This window comes from Bufo bufo, chromosome 3 (genome assembly GCF_905171765.1).
Source record: "Bufo bufo chromosome 3, aBufBuf1.1, whole genome shotgun sequence".
NCBI lineage: Eukaryota > Metazoa > Chordata > Amphibia > Anura > Bufonidae > Bufo > Bufo bufo.
The window spans coordinates 219,681,301-219,701,139 of NC_053391.1; positions in this window are offsets into that span (position 1 = coordinate 219,681,301).

The window sequence follows — 19,839 nt, forward strand, 5'->3', positions numbered from 1 at the left end:
GGCAGAGATGGAGAGGAGAATTAGTTACTAACTGAAAATGAAGTGGAATATTTAGAAGCTGAGCAAATGAAACCAGGTGGCAGGAGTTCCGATTTGAAATATTATTAACACACCTGTGAAAAAAGATGGATTTAGCCATTTTGCATCAGTTGTTGCATCAGACTAGAGATACAGCTCATCTGTGAGAGCCTTTACTCCAGGGAGACTGCAGGTTCCCAGACCACATAGCATCTGCAGCATTTACAGTCAGCAAAGTGATCAGCACTACAGCTATACATACTCCACTGCAAGTGAGGGGATAACGAGTTAAGACACCCATCACCACAGTTCAAGACAGACACATTCAAAAGCTTACATTTCAGGCTTACTGCTGTGAGAGAAGGGAAATCAGAAGAGAGAGAAGGACTACTCTAGAATGCTATTGTCTGCCATCTTGCCTGCCACCATACCTTATCAGCTGGGGGTAGAGACATTGCATCTTACACAGTTGACAGCTAGATGTACTGTAATTAATCCTTTTCACTAAGTGAAGAAAAATGTTTGTTGTTCTATGTTCTCTCTGATCCGTTTACACCTACTTTTCACATCACCGAACCCGAGAGAACGACAGCCTAAGGGAGTAGACCATTATACAACATCTCATCAGGGCCACTACCACTCCCATCCTCTGCACTCCTCAGGGGCTCACTGCAAATGTTACTTCTAGGGTGTATGAAGGACTGGAGGGTGTGTTGATGATACACAGATTAAGTGGGTTATGTACGGAACAAAGATAACATCCTAGGAACGGAATAAAGGGATGGAATACGGGGACAGATATAAAGCTCCCATTTCCAATAGACAAACACCTTCTTTCAGCACCTTACTCTCAGCAAACTAGCTGTTACATAAAAGGAACCCACTAACTTTTCTTACACAGGGACTACCTGAAGTGTATGAGGGTAGGCTCCCAAGATAATTTCTTCTGGTAGGCCTAAGAAAATTCAGTCTGACACTGTCATAAGCCACTGTGATAAATCTGGTGCCAGTTAAGTTTTTCCCATCATTCTGCACTCAAAAATCATAATGAGAAAATGAAAACAGAATGTTCAAAATCTTTGCTAATGTATTGCTAATGTATGAAAAGGAAAAACTAAAATATGCATTGCCATAAGTATTCAGACCCTTTACTAAGTATTTAGTTTAAGCACCTTTTGCAGAGATTACAGCCTCCAGTCTTCTTGAGTATGATGCCACAAGGTTTACACACCTGGATTTGGGGATGTTTGATTCAAGTCTGGGGCCTGGCTGGGCCACTCAACAACATTTTTCTATAGGGACTGATTTAGGCTACTTTCACACTTGCTTTGTTGTTTTCCGGTATTGAGATCCGGCAGATTTTGATTTCACACAACCGCACCCTAACGGAACGGATGCATCCTGATGCAAAATAAAAAATTATCCATTTAATTCCAGTATTGAGATCCTCTGCCAGATCTCAATACTGGAATTAACAACGCAAGTGTGAAAGTAGCCTTAGGGGGTCTTAATAAATAAAAGCTCTGGAACTCCTTTCAATCGCCATATTTCAGGGTGTTTCACAGCAGGGCATAGGTGATATCAATAACTTAATGGGGATCTCTGGGAATTAGTGATGAGAGAATTTGGTTCGTCCTGCTGTGAATGAACCTGATTTGTTCATCTGCATCAGTCATATTTATTATTATCATATATGCATTAAAATATATTAGGCTCTTTCGAGATGGCCGCAGTTAATGCAAGACTTCATTATTATCGCGCATGCATCAATGTATTTCATCATCGGGTTCGGATTCTTTACTGATTCTAGCTTACACCACGAATCCGAGTTCGTATTCGTTATGAAATAAATTTATGCATGCGTTACTACTTCCGTAATGGTGCATGCACGAGTCTAATGAAGTCTCACGTTTACGGTGGCCATCTTGAAAGAGCTTCATCAGAGGCAATACATTATAATTCATATATATGGGATAATATTGAATATGAGCGATGCAGATAAATAATTAGGCTACTTCCACAGCAGGATGAACCAGATTTGCTGGTGGAATGATTTTAAATGGCTGCCTAGGAAATGAGGGGTTGGGGCCTCACTACACACTGCACAGCTCTACAATATAGATAGATAGTAATGATGTGATCCTACATACAATCAGTCATTGTGGCTGAGCAGCCTGACAGGAAGGCTCACCAATATATAGTATATGAAAATGCCAGAATGTAATGTGTAGTGAGTCCTCCATCTCCCCCCCCCCCCCCTCGGTAGCTCTGTCCTGTTCACATTCTAGGACAGGTTACTGACTACCATTTTAAATCATTCTCGGAGAACCCCTTTAAAGCCAATAATGGATCTAGCAGGAAGGAGAAGTATAATTCCTTCCTTTATATTTCGGATTCCTTCCAAACTCACTTCTGGCTTTGGCTGAAAAACATGCAGGAAAATCTTCCTCAAAACCACTTCCAAAAAACTCTGTGTGAACCTACCCTAAGGCCTCTTGCATACGACCGTGTGTCCCCCGTGGCCGTATTGCAGCCCGCATACTATGGGTCCGCAATACACGGGACACCGGCTGTGTGCATTCCGCATCACAGATGCGGACCCATTCACTTGAATGGGTCCGCAAATCTGGAGATGCGGTGCGAAACAGAACGGAACCACGGAACGGAAGCACTACGGAGTGCTTTCGTGGGGTTCCGTTCCATGCTTCCGTTCCGCAAAAAGATAGAACTTGTCCTATCTTTTGCGCAACGGACCGACCGTGAACCCCATTCAAGTGAATGGGTCCACGATCCGCATGCGGCTGGCCCACGGTCGGTGCTCGTGCATTGCGGACCGCAATTTGCGGTAAGCGGCACGGGCAGCACACGTTCGTGTGCAAGAGGCCTAAGTCTAATTTTGTGTGGTAATGTGGCTGCAGTCAGAAAGAAGTGTGAAATGCTAAATTTCCAGTGAATAGAATCTCAGGTATGAATCTGGCTTGAAGAAGAAGAAACTCCCAGCTGTTAATAAGTGACAGGGAAGAGTTAAGTACTTCTGCAATACTTCCTCATATTGCGCTAACAGTAAAGAACAGGAAGGTGAAAAAATATTCAATCTACTATTGCCTTAAACCCGCAAAACCTGCGAATAGTGTCATGGGGAAATTCCCAGTGTAACAGTCCCTCCCGCAGCTGGCATGTGACTCTATCGGTGGCACTCTCAGAACAGATTCAGCTGTAGAAGAACAGCAAGGAAACTGAACTATAGAAAGCAACTGAGAAGCTTTAACACTTTAATGACCAGAGGGTCATTTCTCACCGAGCGTGGCTTAACAGCGCTTTTTTAGGCTACCAAAATAATTTTTGTGAAATTTTATGATACACGGGTCGGTTTTTAATATCTCTATAGGCGCAATTTGTACAAAAAGTTGTATTTTCTTTTTTTTTACATTTATAGTTCTTTATTTTCTAAATTTGCTAATTTACTCTAAAATTAAATATTAGATTGGGTTCTCTGTTTCCATTGTTTTGATAAATAATATGGATTGGATTACAGGGCAGCTATGACGATAGTTTGTATTGGTGTGAGGCATAATTATTTTCAATTACTTCCACCTTGTAACGTTATACGCTGAGGATATTATGATGTCTTGTAGCAATGTACAATCCTCACTCAAAAGTGTAAAGGAGACCATATATAAGTATTCTACTGCCTTTTGGTATAAATTAAATGAATGTAAGTGCCAACTCCTTCCAGTTAACGTCCCTGTGAAATTAAGAAAGTACAGTATTTTATGCTCTATAAGATGCACCTGATCATAAAATGCACCTAGGTTTTGGAGGAGGAAAATAAGAAAAAAAATCCTCAGACCAGACCCCCAGTCTTTATCAGACCCCAAATTAGCCCCTCAATCTTACTCAGACCTTAGATCAGACCCCCAATCTTCATCAGACCTCAGTTCAAACCCCCAATCTTCATCAGACCTTAGTTCAGAACCCCCAACATTCAACAGACCACCAAATGAGACCCCAAATCTTACTCAGACCTCAGATCAGACCCCGCAATCTTCATCAGACCCCCAAAATCAGACCCCCCAACTTTATCAGAACTCAGATCAGATCCCCCCATCTTTATCAGACCTCAGATCAGACTCCCTAATCAGACCCCCAATGTTTATCAGACCTCAGATCAACATCCCTAATTAGACCCCCAATCTTTATCAGACCTCAGATCAGGCTCCATAATCAGACCCCCCATCTTTATAGCTTTATCAGTCCTCAGATCAGACTCCTAATCTTCATCAGACCTCAGTTCAGACCCCAAATCTTTATCACACCCTCAAAATCAGACCCCCCAACTTTATCAGAACTGAGATCAGATCCCCCCATCTTTATCAGACCTCAGGTCAGACTCCCTAATCAGACGCCTAATCTTTATCAGACCTCAGATCAGACTCCCTAATAAGACCCCCAATGTTTATCAGACCTCAGATCAGCATCCATAATCAGACCCCCAATCGTTATCAGACCTCAGATCAGGCTCCCTAATCAGACCCCCCATCTTTATAGCTTTATCAGTCCTCAGATCAGACTCCTAATCTTCATCAGACCTCAGTTCAGACCCCAAATCTTTATCACACCCTCAAAATCAGACCCCCCAACTTTAGCAGACCTCAGGTCAGAACCCCCATTTTTTTTAGACCACAGATCAAGCTCCCTAATCAGACCCCCAATATTTATCAGACCTAAGAATATGGTCCCTAATCAAACCCCCAATCTTTATCAGACCTCAGATCAGACTCCCTAATCAGACCCCCAATCTTTATCAGACCTCAGATCAGCATCCCTAATCAGACCTGTAATCTTTATCTGACCTCAGATCAGGCTCCCTAATCAGACCCCCAATCTTTATCAGACCTCAGATCAGACCCCCTAATCAGACTACTAATCTTTATCTGACCTCAGATCAGGCTCCCTAATCAGATCCCCAATCTTTATTAGACCTCAGATCAGACCCCCAATCTTTATCAGACCTCAGATCAGACTTCCCAGTCTTCATCAGACCTCAAATAAGACAGCAAAAGAACTTACCTCTCCTGCTCTGGACAGCGCCACCACTCCCTATTCAGACCCCCAATGTTTATCAGACCTCAGATTAGCATCCCTAATCAGACCACCAATCTTTATCAGACCTCAGATCAGGCTCCTTAATCAGACCCCCCATCTTCATGAGACCTCAGATCAGGCTCCCTAATCAGACCCCCATCTTCATCAGATCAGGTTCATAATCTTCATCAGACCTCAGTTCAGACCCCTCATCTTTATCAAACCTTAGATCAGACCCCCCCCCACTCAGATCCCCAATCTTTATTAGACCTCAGATCAGACCTCAGATCAGACTGCCCAGTCTTCATCAGACCTCAAATAAGACAGCAAAAGAACTTACCTCTCCTGCTCTGGACAGCGCCACCACTCTGCAGATCCAGCGCACTCTTCCTGCACTCTGCTCTCTGGTCTTCTGCTGGCAGCACTGTGGCCTGACGTTGCACATCGTCTGGTCATAGTGCACACCTACGTGCGCTACATACAGACGCTGTATGCAGTCAGGGCACAGCGCAGCGCCTGCAAGCGCTCATTAGTATTCACTTCCCCACTTTTGGGGGGGGGGGGGGGGGGGGCATATTATAAAGCGAAAAATATGGTACATTCAAGAGCATTGTGCATTCTCATGGGCCATATATGGGATAAAATACTTAGGAATAACAATTACAGATAGGCCCACGATATCGATATCAATAATGTAAGTAAAAACTTTTACTGGCAGTTAAAACTGATCTAGATAGAGTCTCTAAACTCAGGTTATCGTGGAAAGCAAAAATAAACGTGTACTCTGCATAAAATTCTATATGTATATAGATGTAAATGCTTACACTTTCCAGGTGAGCTTAATTTTCAGCTGCAAGCTATGGGGAGGAGGGAGGGGACACACGAGAGTCTCAGAAAGGATTTTTAGACGTTTTAAAGAAGGAGGGCTGAGACCTCTGAATATAAAGGATTAATTAATAGCCTCTAGATTAGAGATGATTAAATGTAAAGAAGTGTCGCTACCGAGGTACTGAACATGGAAACAACTACTGATTTTCACACTTTTGAACCTTCCAACCTGCTACGCCTGCTTGATACTGGGGCTGAAACAATTAGTGCCTGTAAGGAATTTCTGCGTGTAAAGCCAAAGTGACTTTAACCTCGCCCTTTTCAATAATTTAAGGAGTGATTGGAATAGTCAGGTATGGAGAAATATTAGGAACAGTATTTTTAACCATCTGTATGGTCCAAACGCATTGTCCTTGAGTGTTAAAACTGAGAGTCACCCAAATGCTTGGGGGTTATTTTATTTTTTATACTGAGGAGACTAAACAGAATGATATCGAATTATAATTTTCTTAGTAACCTGCGTAGGTGTAATAATTCTCATTCTCACATTGTTTAATTTTACTTGTCTACTGAGCTAAAGAAGGCGAGCCTTCTCTGATGTATGGCGTGCTATATCAAGGGTGTCCAGATCCCAAGTTACCATATATGAATGAATGGTAAAGGGATATTGAAAAGGAATGCACACGGAAGGAATACAGTGAAAAGTTGGTTTTGTAAAAACACTTCTTGCATTAACCACATTGCTATGGTGAAGAAAATTCATATGCGGGCATATGTTACCCCTGTACGAATGGAGGATTAACCCACAAGGCTTGTAGCTTTGCTCTGGGGGTCTCCTGGTTTTCACCCTTTAACCCCCTTATAGGGACCTGGTCTTTGCTGCAGGATAGCCACCAGGCTGCTACCTCTTGAAATAGTCCCGGTGTAGTTGGCAGCTGACCCATGAGGTCATAGATACCAGTGCAAAGCACCATAGGAACAGGCTAAGCACACAGACAGACCCAAGCTGAGGTCAGGTAGACAGGGTAGATGCAAGTCCAAGGATATCCCAGGGCAGACAGAACTAGGTCAGAATACAGGCGACAATCAGATCAAGGTCACAAGCACTTGTTAGGTCACATAGCCAAACATAAATAGCAGGCCTAATCAGCACAACACAGCCTATTACCTGTACGCCGAGTACAGACCTCCCAAGTGCCCCTCATTTGGAGGGACAGTCCCTTTTTTTTTACCCAAGTCCCTCTGTCCCTCTTTGTTCCATAAATGTCCCTCTTTTTAATCTAAGGTATAGATTTACATTATTACATCTACAATATTGATCCAGAAAGTGTTTAGTTCATCTCTTTATATTAGAGCCTTGTATATTATTTCATTATTTGATGCGATTTGAGTTTTAGAAATTTCTATATTCAGATAATTTGTGCGCTAGTGTAAAAAAAAAAACCATTGAAGTGTAAAGAGATGCAGGAAAAATGGATCTTTCACATAATGAACCATAAGTGTCCCTCTTTGACCATCCAAAAAGTTGGGAGGTGTGCGAGCAAGAGCTAGTTAACTAGTGATGAGCGGCAGGGGCAATATTCAAATTCACGATATTTCACAAATATTTGTCATATATTCGAGAATTCTGGCACATTTAAATTGGAGTTTATACACCTCCAAGCATCTCTATAGACAAACCAACTGAATGTTGAGTGAGTGAGTGTTAGGTCTCAAGCTACTTGAGAAACCTTGACGCGGTGCACGGGCTCAGATATGTCCTCCACAGTAGGTTATGTTGGCTAATCTCTCAAATTATAATTTTTTTATATATTCCAATAAAATTTTTATTTTTTATAGCTATTTAGCCTAGGTCTTTTCATGTTGCTGGGCTAGCTTTGCTTAGAAGGGTTTATGCGGTGTGTCGTTTTCCTTTCTTTCACATAACCTACCTTTGGTCTAAATAATTGCTGTCCTGTGTAGGATGTCTATTGTGGTACTTGTGGTCCACTGCGTGCATCCTCCACTGTATGCATTTTTGCTGGGTATCGCCATTAGCAACGGGCCACAAGTGCAGGATTTGCTCCCCTGTATATATATGCACAACTGCATATGGGTTTGAGCACTTCCTGCCTGTTTAACATCTCTGTTTAACATCTCTGGGAACTCCTTCAAGACTGTTGGAAGACCATTTCAGGGGACTACCTCTTGAAGCTCATCAAGAGAATGCCAAGAGTGTGCAAAGCAGTAATCAAAGCAAAAGGTGGCTACTTTGAAGAACCTAGAATATGACATATTTTCAGTTGTTTCACACTTGTTTGTTATGTATATAATTCCACATGTGTTAATTCATAGTTTTGATGCCTTCAGTGTGAATCTACAATTTTCATAGTCATGAAAATAAAGAAAACTCTTTGAATGAGAAGGTGTGTCCAAACTTTTGGTCTGTACTGTATGTATGGATAGCAGAACCTATCAGCTACACTATATCACTATCTAACCTACACTGACTATCTCCCACTAACTATCTGTATTATATATATAAGCTAACTAACTATCTAATGTAATAACACAGGAAAGCAGAGAGCACAGCAATAACACTGCTGTCTCTCTCAGATCTGCAAAATACTGCATACAAGGGCTGCTGGGGAGGTTCTTCTATAGTAAGGGGTAAGCAACTTACCTATTGGTTGCTAGGGATATTGCTAAGCTCAGACAAAGACATTGCAGCCTTCTCATTGGCCCACAAGCAAGATGGGAGGTTACTGTGGGGAACAAAAAATCTAGAATATTCGAAATTACGAATATATATCACTATATTCTAAATATTTGCGAATTTTAGAAGTGCCGATATTCACGAATAATATTCGCTATTCGAATATTCGAGCCCAACACTATAGTTAACGTCCTGGGTGCTGTAAGGTTCAATGAATAAACCCTAATTCACAAACAGAAAGGCGAAATGTAACAAAACATGTAAACATACCTCCCAAATTTTGAAAATTAAAGCATTCCGCAGAAACTTTTTCCACACTTAGTCACATCCCTAATTCAGCCAGTCCACTTAATGCCCCCAGATAGTAATTATTCCCTCTTTGTGCCACCACAAAGTGTATGCCCTCATTGTGTCCTCTTCACAGTAGTAATGCCCACATTGTTCCCCATCACAGTAGTAATACCCACATTGTGCCCCCTTACAGTAGTTATGCCCACATCATGACACATCACAGTAGTAATGTCCACATTGTGTCCCTGAATGTAGTAATGCCTACATTGTGCCCCTGTCACGGCGGACAGGATATAGAAACACAGATAAATAAACAAACAAGTTTCTCGGCGAGAAGCTGGGGATCAAGGTCACCTCCTGATAAATCCCTACCAGCACTCCCTATACTGCTAAGCCCACGTTCAGACCCTTAAGGTGGGAATAATGTGTCCTCATGCCTGGGCTGAGATTACCCTAAAAATCCCTAAGATGATGAAAGGGGAAATAGAGGCAGCCTGCTCCCTCCGAACCTGGAGGGGCAGGCGTCTCTCTAACAGCCTAGACAGCAAACCACAAGAGAACAAAAAGCCACTTATCTTTTGAGCAGGAACAGCCAATCCTTCCTTCCTTGCAAACACAGCACCAGACAGAAGCTATAACCCGCAGGGAACACTGGGAGTGGGTGTGATTTAAACTGAAACCAACGACCCCACCCAGTGCACCTGAAGGGAGGCGGATCTAGCTTGACTCCAAAACAAAACAAAACAAAAGGCTAGACACGTGCTGCTAATCTGCCAGACCTCCGCACATAGCCTGAGCAGGGCATGACAGTACCCTCCCTTCCACGGGTGACCTCCGGACACCCTGGCCCAACCTTATCCGGTTGGGATCTGTGAAAAGCCTTCACCAGACGGCTGGCACTAACATCCCGAGCCGGAACCAACATCCTTTCCTCAGGGCCGTATCTCCTCCAGTGCACCAGGTACTGAAGGGAACCCCGAAGAACTCTTGAGTCAAGAACCCTGGAGATCTCGAACTCTAAATTTCCATCAACCAGAACAGGAGGAGGAGGCAAAGGCGATGGTTCCACCGGTTTCACATATTTTTTCAGTAAAGACCTGTGGAACACATCATGGATCCTCCAAGTCTGCGGAAGATCCAGACGAAACGCCACTGGATTGACCACCGCAGATATTTTGTACAGTCCAATAAATCTTGGACCCAGTTTCCAAGATGGCACTCTCAGTTTAATATTTTTAGTATACAACCACACCAGATCACCCACACACAGGTCCGGACCAGTCATACGTCTCCTGTCAGCCATTCGCTTATACCTCTCACCCATCTTCTCAAAATTCACTTGGATCCTCCGCCAGATAGAAGACAAGGCAGAAGAAAATGTCTCCTCCTCTGGCATCCCAGAGGAACTAGTCCCAGAAAAGGTACCAAACTAAGGATGAAAACCGTATGCGCCAAAAAATGGCAGCTTACCCGTGGACTCCTGCCTACGGTTATTCAAAGCAAACTCTGCTAGGGACAAGAAGGAGGACCAGTCCTCCTGATTCTCAGCCACAAAGCACCTCAAGTAGGTCTCCAGGTTTTGATTAGTACGCTCTGTCTGCCCATTCGACTGCGGATGAAAAGCCGAAGAGAACGAAAGTTGAATGCCAAGCCGAGAGCAGAATGCCCTCCAAAACCTGGAGACAAACTGTGTGCCCCTATCAGAAACCACATCCGAAGGAATGCCATGCAATTTCACGATATTATCCACAAAAATCTGCGCAAGAGTCTTGGCATTGGGCAGACTAGCTAACGATATAAAGTGAGCCATTTTACCAAAACGGTCAACAACCACCAAAATTACTGTCCTCCCGGAGGAACTCGGCAGATCCGTAATAAAGTCCATAGACAAGTGCGTCCAAGGACGAGACGGAATAGACAAAGGAAGAAGTGAACCAGCAGGTCGAGTATGAGCAACCTTTGACCGTGCACAGGTTTCACAGGTTGCCACGTAATCCTCAACGCTCTTACGTAACCCGGGCCACCAGAACCTCCGGGACACAAGATCAAAGGTGGACTTACCACCAGGATGTCCAGCAAGGACAGTATCGTGATGTTCCTTGAACACCTTATATCGCAATCCGTCAGGAACAAACAACCTCCCTGGGGGACAAGAACCAGGAGCCCCCTCCTGGGCTCCCAACACCTCCATCTCCAATTCGGGATACAGAGCGGAGACCACCACCCCATCAGCCAAAATCGGAGCAGGATCCTCTGAATCACATCCCCCAGACAAACTGCGAGACAACGCATCTGCCTTAATGTTTTTAACCCCCGGGCGAAAAGTAACTACAAAATTGAACCTGGTAAAAAACAGTGACCATCTGGCCTGTCTAGGGTTCAGACGCTTGGCAGATTGCAGGTAAGCCAAATTATTATGATCCGTATATACAGTAACAGGGTGAGACGCCCCCTCCAACCAGTGACGCCATTCCTCAAAGGCGAATTTGATGGCCAGCAATTCTCTATCTCCTATATCATAATTCCTCTCGGCGACCGAGAGTTTCTTGGAAAAAAAAGCATACGGAACTGTGATGTTTGTGATAGATCACTGTGACCTTTACCCTCTTTCTCCTGATGCATGATGGGGGAGGAGGAGCTGTACCAGGAAGTCAGACAGTGTGTGAGGGGAACCGGAAGCAGACACATGAGGCTGAGAAGGGATTGCATCTGATAAGGACAGAAGCTGTTTGGAATAAGACTCCTCCATGTAAGAATGCCATAATGTTCCGAGTAATAAACCTTGCTCTGGTTAAGTAGTACATCGGCCTGTGTGTGTAACTTGCTGAGCAGATACTGGCAGCATTGCCAGCGGCACCTGAGAGACACAGAGTGTCCAGGGGACATAACAGTGGCGACGAGGATTGTGGATTTTAGCACACATGGCCTTCATAGGGTTTATTCAACCATTTGATCCTGCAGCTGAGTCATGGATCTCCTGGGTGGAGAGGCTGGAACAGTATATGGAAGCAAATAATGTGACTGATGAAAAGAAAGTTGCAGTTTTTCTCACTGCATTGGGTCAAGCTGCATATGGAACCCTCAGAGACCTTGTTTCTCCAGACAAGCCAGCCTCTAAGTCCCTGCCTGAGTTAATTCAGACGCTACATACACACTACAACCCGAAGCCGTTAGAAATCGCAGAGCGGTTTAAATTCTACAGTAGAAGGCAGCAGGCCGGGGAGGATATAAAGACATATATCATTGCTTTACGTAAACTAGCTGCCACTTGTCAGTTTGGAGACTACCTACAGACGGCTCTCCGTGACATGTTCGTCATGGGACTCTGCGACCCAGCCATACAGAAACGTTTACTCACAGAACACGACTTGACTCTGACGAAAGCCACTGACCTTGCTACGGTCATGGAGTTGGCAACACGGGACGCCACCCTACTGAAGGCACCACCTACAACTCCTGCAAGCCAGTGTGAGGAAATATTCCACACCGCTATCACTCAACGCTCGAGACGGCCGTCCCCTGCCACTCAGCTTAAACCTCGCCACCCTAATTCTTCTGTCTCTGGGACCCCGACTTGCTACCGTTGTGGTAACACTACTCACAGTGCGCCTGCTTGCAAGTTCAAGGATGTCGTTTGTTTTCGCTGTGGAAAGACTGGTCATATTGGGCGCGTTTGCCGCAGCTCTCGCTCCCCGAACACTACCACAAAAGATAGACATAAACAGACATTCCGTGTGGATATGGACAATAACGGTTTTAGCTCTGATGAGGAGACATGTGTCCAGCATGTTGGACTGTTTTAAGTAGCTGGGAGTACTCCTGCGATTAAAGTGGATGTCACACTCAATGGCTGTCCTGTCTCCATGGATGTTGATACAGGGGCAGCTGTGTCTGTCATTTCATGGACTGATTTAAAGGCATCGGGTCTGTCCCTGCCGCTAAAACCTACAAAGCTCACACTACAAACCTACAGCAAGGAACTACTACAGCCCTTGGGTTATGTAAAACCCCTTGTTACATTAGGCAACCGCAGTCAAAGTCTACGCCTTTATGTTGTAAGGAATGGAGGTCCTCCGCTGTATGGGAGGGACTGGATCAAAGCCCTGGGCATGCCTCCTTTTACCATTGCCCAATGTACATTGCTTTCTAAAGTAGACCATTGGGTGGAATCCCTGAAGTCACGTTTTAAAGAGGTTTTTGAGGACTCTTTGGGCACCGTAAAAGGAAAGATGGCCCACCTCCTCTTGAAGCCTGGTGCTACACCTCGTTTTTGTAAGGCAAGATCAGTACCTTTTGCCTTGCGAAAAAAAGTGGAAGCAGAGCTGGACCACCTATTGGCTGAAAAGATCATAACGAAAGTGGATAGAAGTGAATGGGCATCACCAATTGTGCCTGTCAAGAAAAAGAATGGAGACATTAGGATTTGTGGTGATTTCAGGGTAGCTCTGAACAACCAACTTCTTGTGGATCAAAACCCATTGCCTCGACTTGAAGATTTATTTGGCTCACTGGCTGGGGGGCAAAAGTTTACAAAAATAGACTTAAAGCAAGCTTACCTGCAACTGCAAGTACACCCAGATTCACGCCATCTGTTGACCATTAACACTCATAAATAATTATTCCAGTATAACCGCATGGTTTTTGGCATAGCCCCAGCTCCAGCCATCTGGCAGCGGATCATGGATGAGGTACTGGCAGGAATACCTTTCACCCAATGTCTACTGGATGACATGCTCATCACTGGTCCCACTGATGAAGAACACAGAAAGAATGTTGAAGCTGTGCTAGAGAGACTCCAAAAGTATGGTTTGCGTGTCAATCTTTCAAAATGCGAATTTCTCAAGTCTCAACTGGAGTTTTGTGCCCACACGGTGGACCGACATGGGTCACACACTACTAAAGAAAAGGTTAAAGCCCTTACCCATGCCCCTACCCCCCGGAATGTCACCCAGCTCAGGTCCTACCTTGGCCTCCTAAATTACTACCACCGTTTCTTGCCGAACCTAGCACACCAGCTCTACCCATTACATCGCTTACTGGATGCAAGAGCTAAATGGATATGGACAGACAAATGTGAAGAAGCTTTTCGGCTTTCTAAAGAACTCATTCTGTCTTCTCAAGTTCTGGTCCACTATGATTTAAAGAAACCCGTCATCCTGGCTTGTGATGCCTCGCCTTATGGACTGGGTGCCGTGCTTTCCCATGTCATGCCGGATGGCACGGAGCGCCCCATTTCTTTTGCCTCCAGGTCTTTAACCTCAGCAGAACAAAACTACTCCCAGATTGACAAGGAAGCTTTGGCCATTGTATGGGCCACAAAAAAATTTCACGCGTACATCTATGGTCGGGAGTTCACACTTATCACTGACCACAAACCTCTGTTGTCAATACTGAACCCTCAGAAAGGAATTTCTACAACAACCGCATCTCGCTTACAAAGGTACGCTTTATTTTTAGGAGCTTATGCTTATTCTATCAGATACCGCTCCCATGATACCCATGGAAATGCAGATGCATTTTCCAGATTGCCACTAAGAGATGACCACCCACTAAGAGAGGTACGTGTAGTGGAAGTACACAGGCCACAATCTTGCATGTCCACCTCCCTGATTGCCAGACATACAGCCACAGATCCTTTCCTGTCTCAGATATTCTCTTATGTTCAGACTGGATGGCCAGAGAGAGTTTCAGGTGAATTTCGTCCGTACTTTGCCAGAAAATGTGAGCTTGTGACTAATGCTAATTGCCTACAATGGGGCAATAGAGTGATTGTACCCCAGTACTTGCAATCAACCATGCTAAGGATACTGCATGAAGGCCATCCTGGTGTGGTGCGCATGAAGCAGCGAGCCCGGAGCTATGTTTGGTGGCCACAAATGGATACAGCAATTGAAGATTATGTTGCTCAATGTCCTGGGTGCTGTCAAGCCCAGCGACCCCAAAAGAGAGGAACCCTGCAACCTTGGCCATGGCCAACAGAACCGTGGTCCAGACGTGGTAGATGCGCATTCAAAATGGCCGGAGGTTTTTCAAATGCCTTCTATTACCTCAGCTGCTACCATTCTAGTCTTAAGGAAGCTCTTTGCTCAATATGGCTTGCCAACAGCCATAGTCTCCGACAATGGAACTCAATTTACATCGCATGAGTTTCAATCCTTCCTTAGTGGCTTGGGCGTCCAACACTACAAAACAGCTCCTTATCATCCAGCTTCAAATGGGCTGGCAGAACGATTTGTGCAGACATTTAAGAAGCACTTACTGTCCACTCTGGACCAGGTTGGACTGTCAGAAGAGAAGCTGCTGGAATTCTTGATCATGTACCGTAACACGAAACACGCTACTACTGGGCTGTCACCGGCTTTTCTTATGTTTGGCAGGCATCTCCGCACCAAACTTGATTTAGTTCGTCCGCAGGAACAGTCACCAACGCCTCCTCCGCCGGGCCGTCTGGGATTCCGTGCCGGTGATCTTGTATGGTCTCGGAATTACAGAGCTTTGCCCCCTTGGCTTCCTGGCGTTATTGATGGAACTCTTGGCAGAAGAATGTACCTTGTCCGCCTGGAGGAAGGCATGTGTGTTCGGCGACACCTTTCACAATTGAGGAAACGCATTTGCCGGCCACTAGTGACAAAACCGACCCCTCTTTCTAACCACCCACCAGAGTCTACTCTGAACTCTGCTGGTGACATATGGCATGGTGTCTGGCATGATCCCACAAGTTTACAACCAAACCCTGAACCGGTTGGTGGCCATATTCCTGAGGAGCCCGGACATGTGCCTGGAGTTACAGAGACTGATTTGTCTGTGGGACGCCCACTGACATCTCCAGAACCTTTGACTGACTCTATCCCTCCCAGTGCTGTGCCTCTGCGTAAGTCTACCCGTCAAAGACGTCAAACGTCGCGCTGGCAAAGTGCTGAAATCTTACGGGACACATTGGAGGTCAGGGAACAGAGACAAAGGGCTCATGAAGTGCTGCGGAAATCACAGAACTGAGTTGGAGATACTACTTGCTGAACTGATCTCGCTTGCCTTGTTATGTTATGTGTTCAACATTTGTTCTCTTGTTATGTTTTTTTTTTTTTTTTGGGAAGGAAAGGAGGTGTGATGTTTGTGATAGATCACTGTGACCTTTACCCTCTTTCTCCTGATGCATGATGGGGGAGGAGGAGCTGTACCAGGAAGTCAGACAGTGTGTGAGGGGAACCGGAAGCAGACACATGAGGCTGAGAAGGGATTGCATCTGATAAGGACAGAAGCTGTTTGGAATAAGACTCCTCCATGTAAGAATGCCATAATGTTCCGAGTAATAAACCTTGCTCTGGTTAAGTAGTACATCGGCCTGTGTGTGTAACTTGCTGAGCAGATACTGGCAGCATTGCCAGCGGCACCTGAGAGACACAGAGTGTCCAGGGGACATAACAGAACCCATTTGCCAGGAGATGAACCCTGAGACAACACTGCTCCAACCCCCACCTCTGATGCATCAACCTCCACCACGAATGGCTGAGACACATCGGGCTGCACCAGAATGGGAGCAGACGCAAAACATTCTTTAATAGTCGAAAAGGCCTGCAATGCCTCATCCGACCAGACAGAGACGTCGGCACCCTTCTTAGTCATATCGGTTAGAGGTTTTGCAATGGTAGAATAGTTCAAAATACATTTTCTATAATAATTTGTAAACCCCAGAATCCGCATCAAAGCTTTCTGATTCTCCGGTCGGTCCCATTCCAGAACCGCCCGGACCTTTTCGGGGTTCATACGAAAACCAGAGTCATAAAGCAGATAACCCAGAAACGGAAGCTCCTGCACAGAAAACACACATTTCTCCAATTTGGCATATAATTTATTCTCCCGAAGGATCGTCAAAACCTGTCTCACGTGATCCTGATGGGTCTTCAGATCAGGAGAGTAAATTAAATTGTCATCCAAGTAAACTACTACGAACCTCCCCACGAAATGATGGAAAATGTCATTGACGAATCGCTGAAATACCGCTGGCGCGTTCGTTAACCCAAAAGGCATAACCAGATTCTCGAAATGACCCTCATGTGTGTTGAAGGCCATTTTCCACTCATCCCCTTCCTTGATTCTGATCAGATTGTAGGCCCCTCTTAAATCCAACTTGGAGAACACCTTGGCTCCAACAATCTGATCAAAAAGATCGGAGATCAAAGGAAGGGGATACGGATCATGGACCATAATACGGTTCAATTCCCGGATATCCAAACAAGGTCTCAGCGATCCATCCTTTTTCTTTACAAAGAATAAACCCACTGCCACTGGAGACTTAGATGGCCTAATATGACCTTTTGCCAAACTCTCGGCAATATACTTCCGCATGACCTCTCTTTCGGGTTGAGAAAGATTGTAAAGCCGAGACTTTGACAACTTAGCCCCTGGGATGAGATTAACTGGACAATCATAGTCACGATGAGGGGGCAATTCCTGAGCCCCACCCTCCGAAAGACATCCGCAAAATCTGAGAGATACATAGGTAGAGCCGTAGTAAACACACCAGAGATAGATGTGCCAAGACAATTATCTGAACAAAACTCACTCCAACCAATGATCCGTCTTGCTTGCCAATCAATAATTGGGTTACGTTTTGTCAACCATGGTAACCCTAAGACTATAGGAGCGGGTAAGTTCTTCATGACAAAACAAGACATAATCTCAACATGTGAATCACCCACCCTTAACAAAATACCATGAGTGAGACTCCTTTGAGAAAGAGGGTAAGAATCAATTGCGAAAACCGGAATCTCTCTTTCTAAAGTGCAAGTACTTAGACCCAGATTTTGAAGAAAAAGAAAATCAATAAGGTTTACCCCAGCACCACAGTCAATGAATACTTCAACAAAAAGAATTCTTGAGTCTAGCGCCACCATAGCTGGAAGGAGAAAATGAGTACTACAGGGAGCTTGCATACCTGCTTGCTCCACCACTTCATTCACACTACCAAGTGTCAGGAATGTTTTTTTTTTTTCTTTAAGTAAACCTCTTGGCGATTCTTTCTCATCAACATGCGGTTTAACGAAAGGACAAGCAAAAATAAAATGACCACTTTTTCCACAGTAATAACATAGTTTATGCAACCTCCTAAAGTCTCTACGACCAGAATGGAAAGATACCTGACCCAGCTGCATGGGTTCCTCCCCTACCCCAGAGTTACATGTAATATCACCCTGGGGAGCAGGTGAGACGAAACCACTCACAGAAGGGATCCCTTGCGCGGAGGGAGCCTTACACCTCTCTCTAATACGTCTATCTAACCGTACTGCCAAAGACATTGCATTCTCCAATGTATCCGGGTACTCATGAAAAGCAAGGGCATCTTTCAATCTCTCAGATAACCCCTGACAAAACTGACTACGTAACGCGGGGTCATTCCACTCTGACTCGGTAGCCCATCTCCTAAACTCAACGCAATAAGCCTCTGCAGTATGTTCACCTTGTAATAAATTGCGCAATTTAGATTCTGCCATCGAAACCCGATCTGGATCAACATATATTAATCCCAAGGCTTTAAAAAATTCCTCCACCGACCGGAGGGCCAGAGAACCGGACGGCAGAGAAAAGGGCCAGACACCGTGTGACCGAATTTACGCAGATCCGCAACCTCTAGGGATAATCCCTGCATGATCAACTAGCGCATCAATTGACTCCATCTCAAAACCGCTGAGCAATGGCAGTCAAAGTATTGGCGGGTTATAATGTCACGGCGGACAGGATATAGAAACACAGATAAATAAACAAACAAGTTTCTAGACGAGAAGCTGGGGATCAAGGTCACCTCCTGATAAATCTCTACCAGCTCTCCCTATACTGCTAAGCCCACGTTCAGACCCTTAAGGTGGCAATAATGTGTCCTCGTGCCTGGGCTGAGAATACCCTAAAAAATCCCTAAGATGATGAAAGGGGAAATAGAGGCAGCCTGCTCCCTCTGAACCTGGAGGGGCAGGCGTCTCTCTAACAGCCTAGACAGCAAACCACAAGAGAACAAAAAACCAACTTATCTTTTGAGCAGGAACAGTCAATCCTTCCTTCCTTGCAAACACAGAGCCAGACAGAAGCAATAACCCGCAGGGAACACTGGGAGTGGGTGTGATTTAAACTGAAACCAACGACCCCACCCAGTGCACCTGAAGGGAGGCGGATCTAGCTTGACTCCAAAACAAAACAAAACAAAAGGCTAGACACGTGCTGCTAATCTGGCAGACCTCCGCACATAGTCTGAGCAGGGCATGACAGCCCCTCACAGTAGTTATGCTCACATTGTGTCCCTCACACTAGTAATATCCACATCATGCCTCCTTCCCAGTAGTTAACTCATATTGTGCCCCCACAGTAGTTATGCCCACATGTGCCACCTTCACAGTAGTTATTACCATGTGTCACCTTCACAGTATTCATGCCCACATGTGTCCCCTTCATAGTAGTTATACACCCACATTGTGCCTCTTTCTGTAGTGCCCCCTCCTCCTTTTGTAATAAAATAAAAAAACTGTAAATACTCACCTAATCAGAGCTCATCCAGTGCTTCCCAGCAGCAGCACGATGCGGTCACACATCGCACTTCTGGGCTGATACCGGGGCCTACACGCTCCTCCTACTTACTTTTGTGCTTATTTTAGGCTGGTCTTAGTTCCTCCCTTTGCCCTGCCGTATGCTGACTTTAGTCACTATCAAAGCTGATCTGGAAGTGCTATACCAAGAGACACCCAGCGAGGGCCATAGAGGCAGCGACATCAAGAAGACAGAAGCAGTTCCAATCTCTGAAACCTGAGGACCCGACCTGCTCCTGCTACTTCGCAGGCCATCTTGACCCGACCTGTGCTGCTAACTACTGACCTGTTTCTAACCTCCCCTTTATCTCTAAACTCCTGGAACATCTTGTCTACTCTCAATTTATAAGG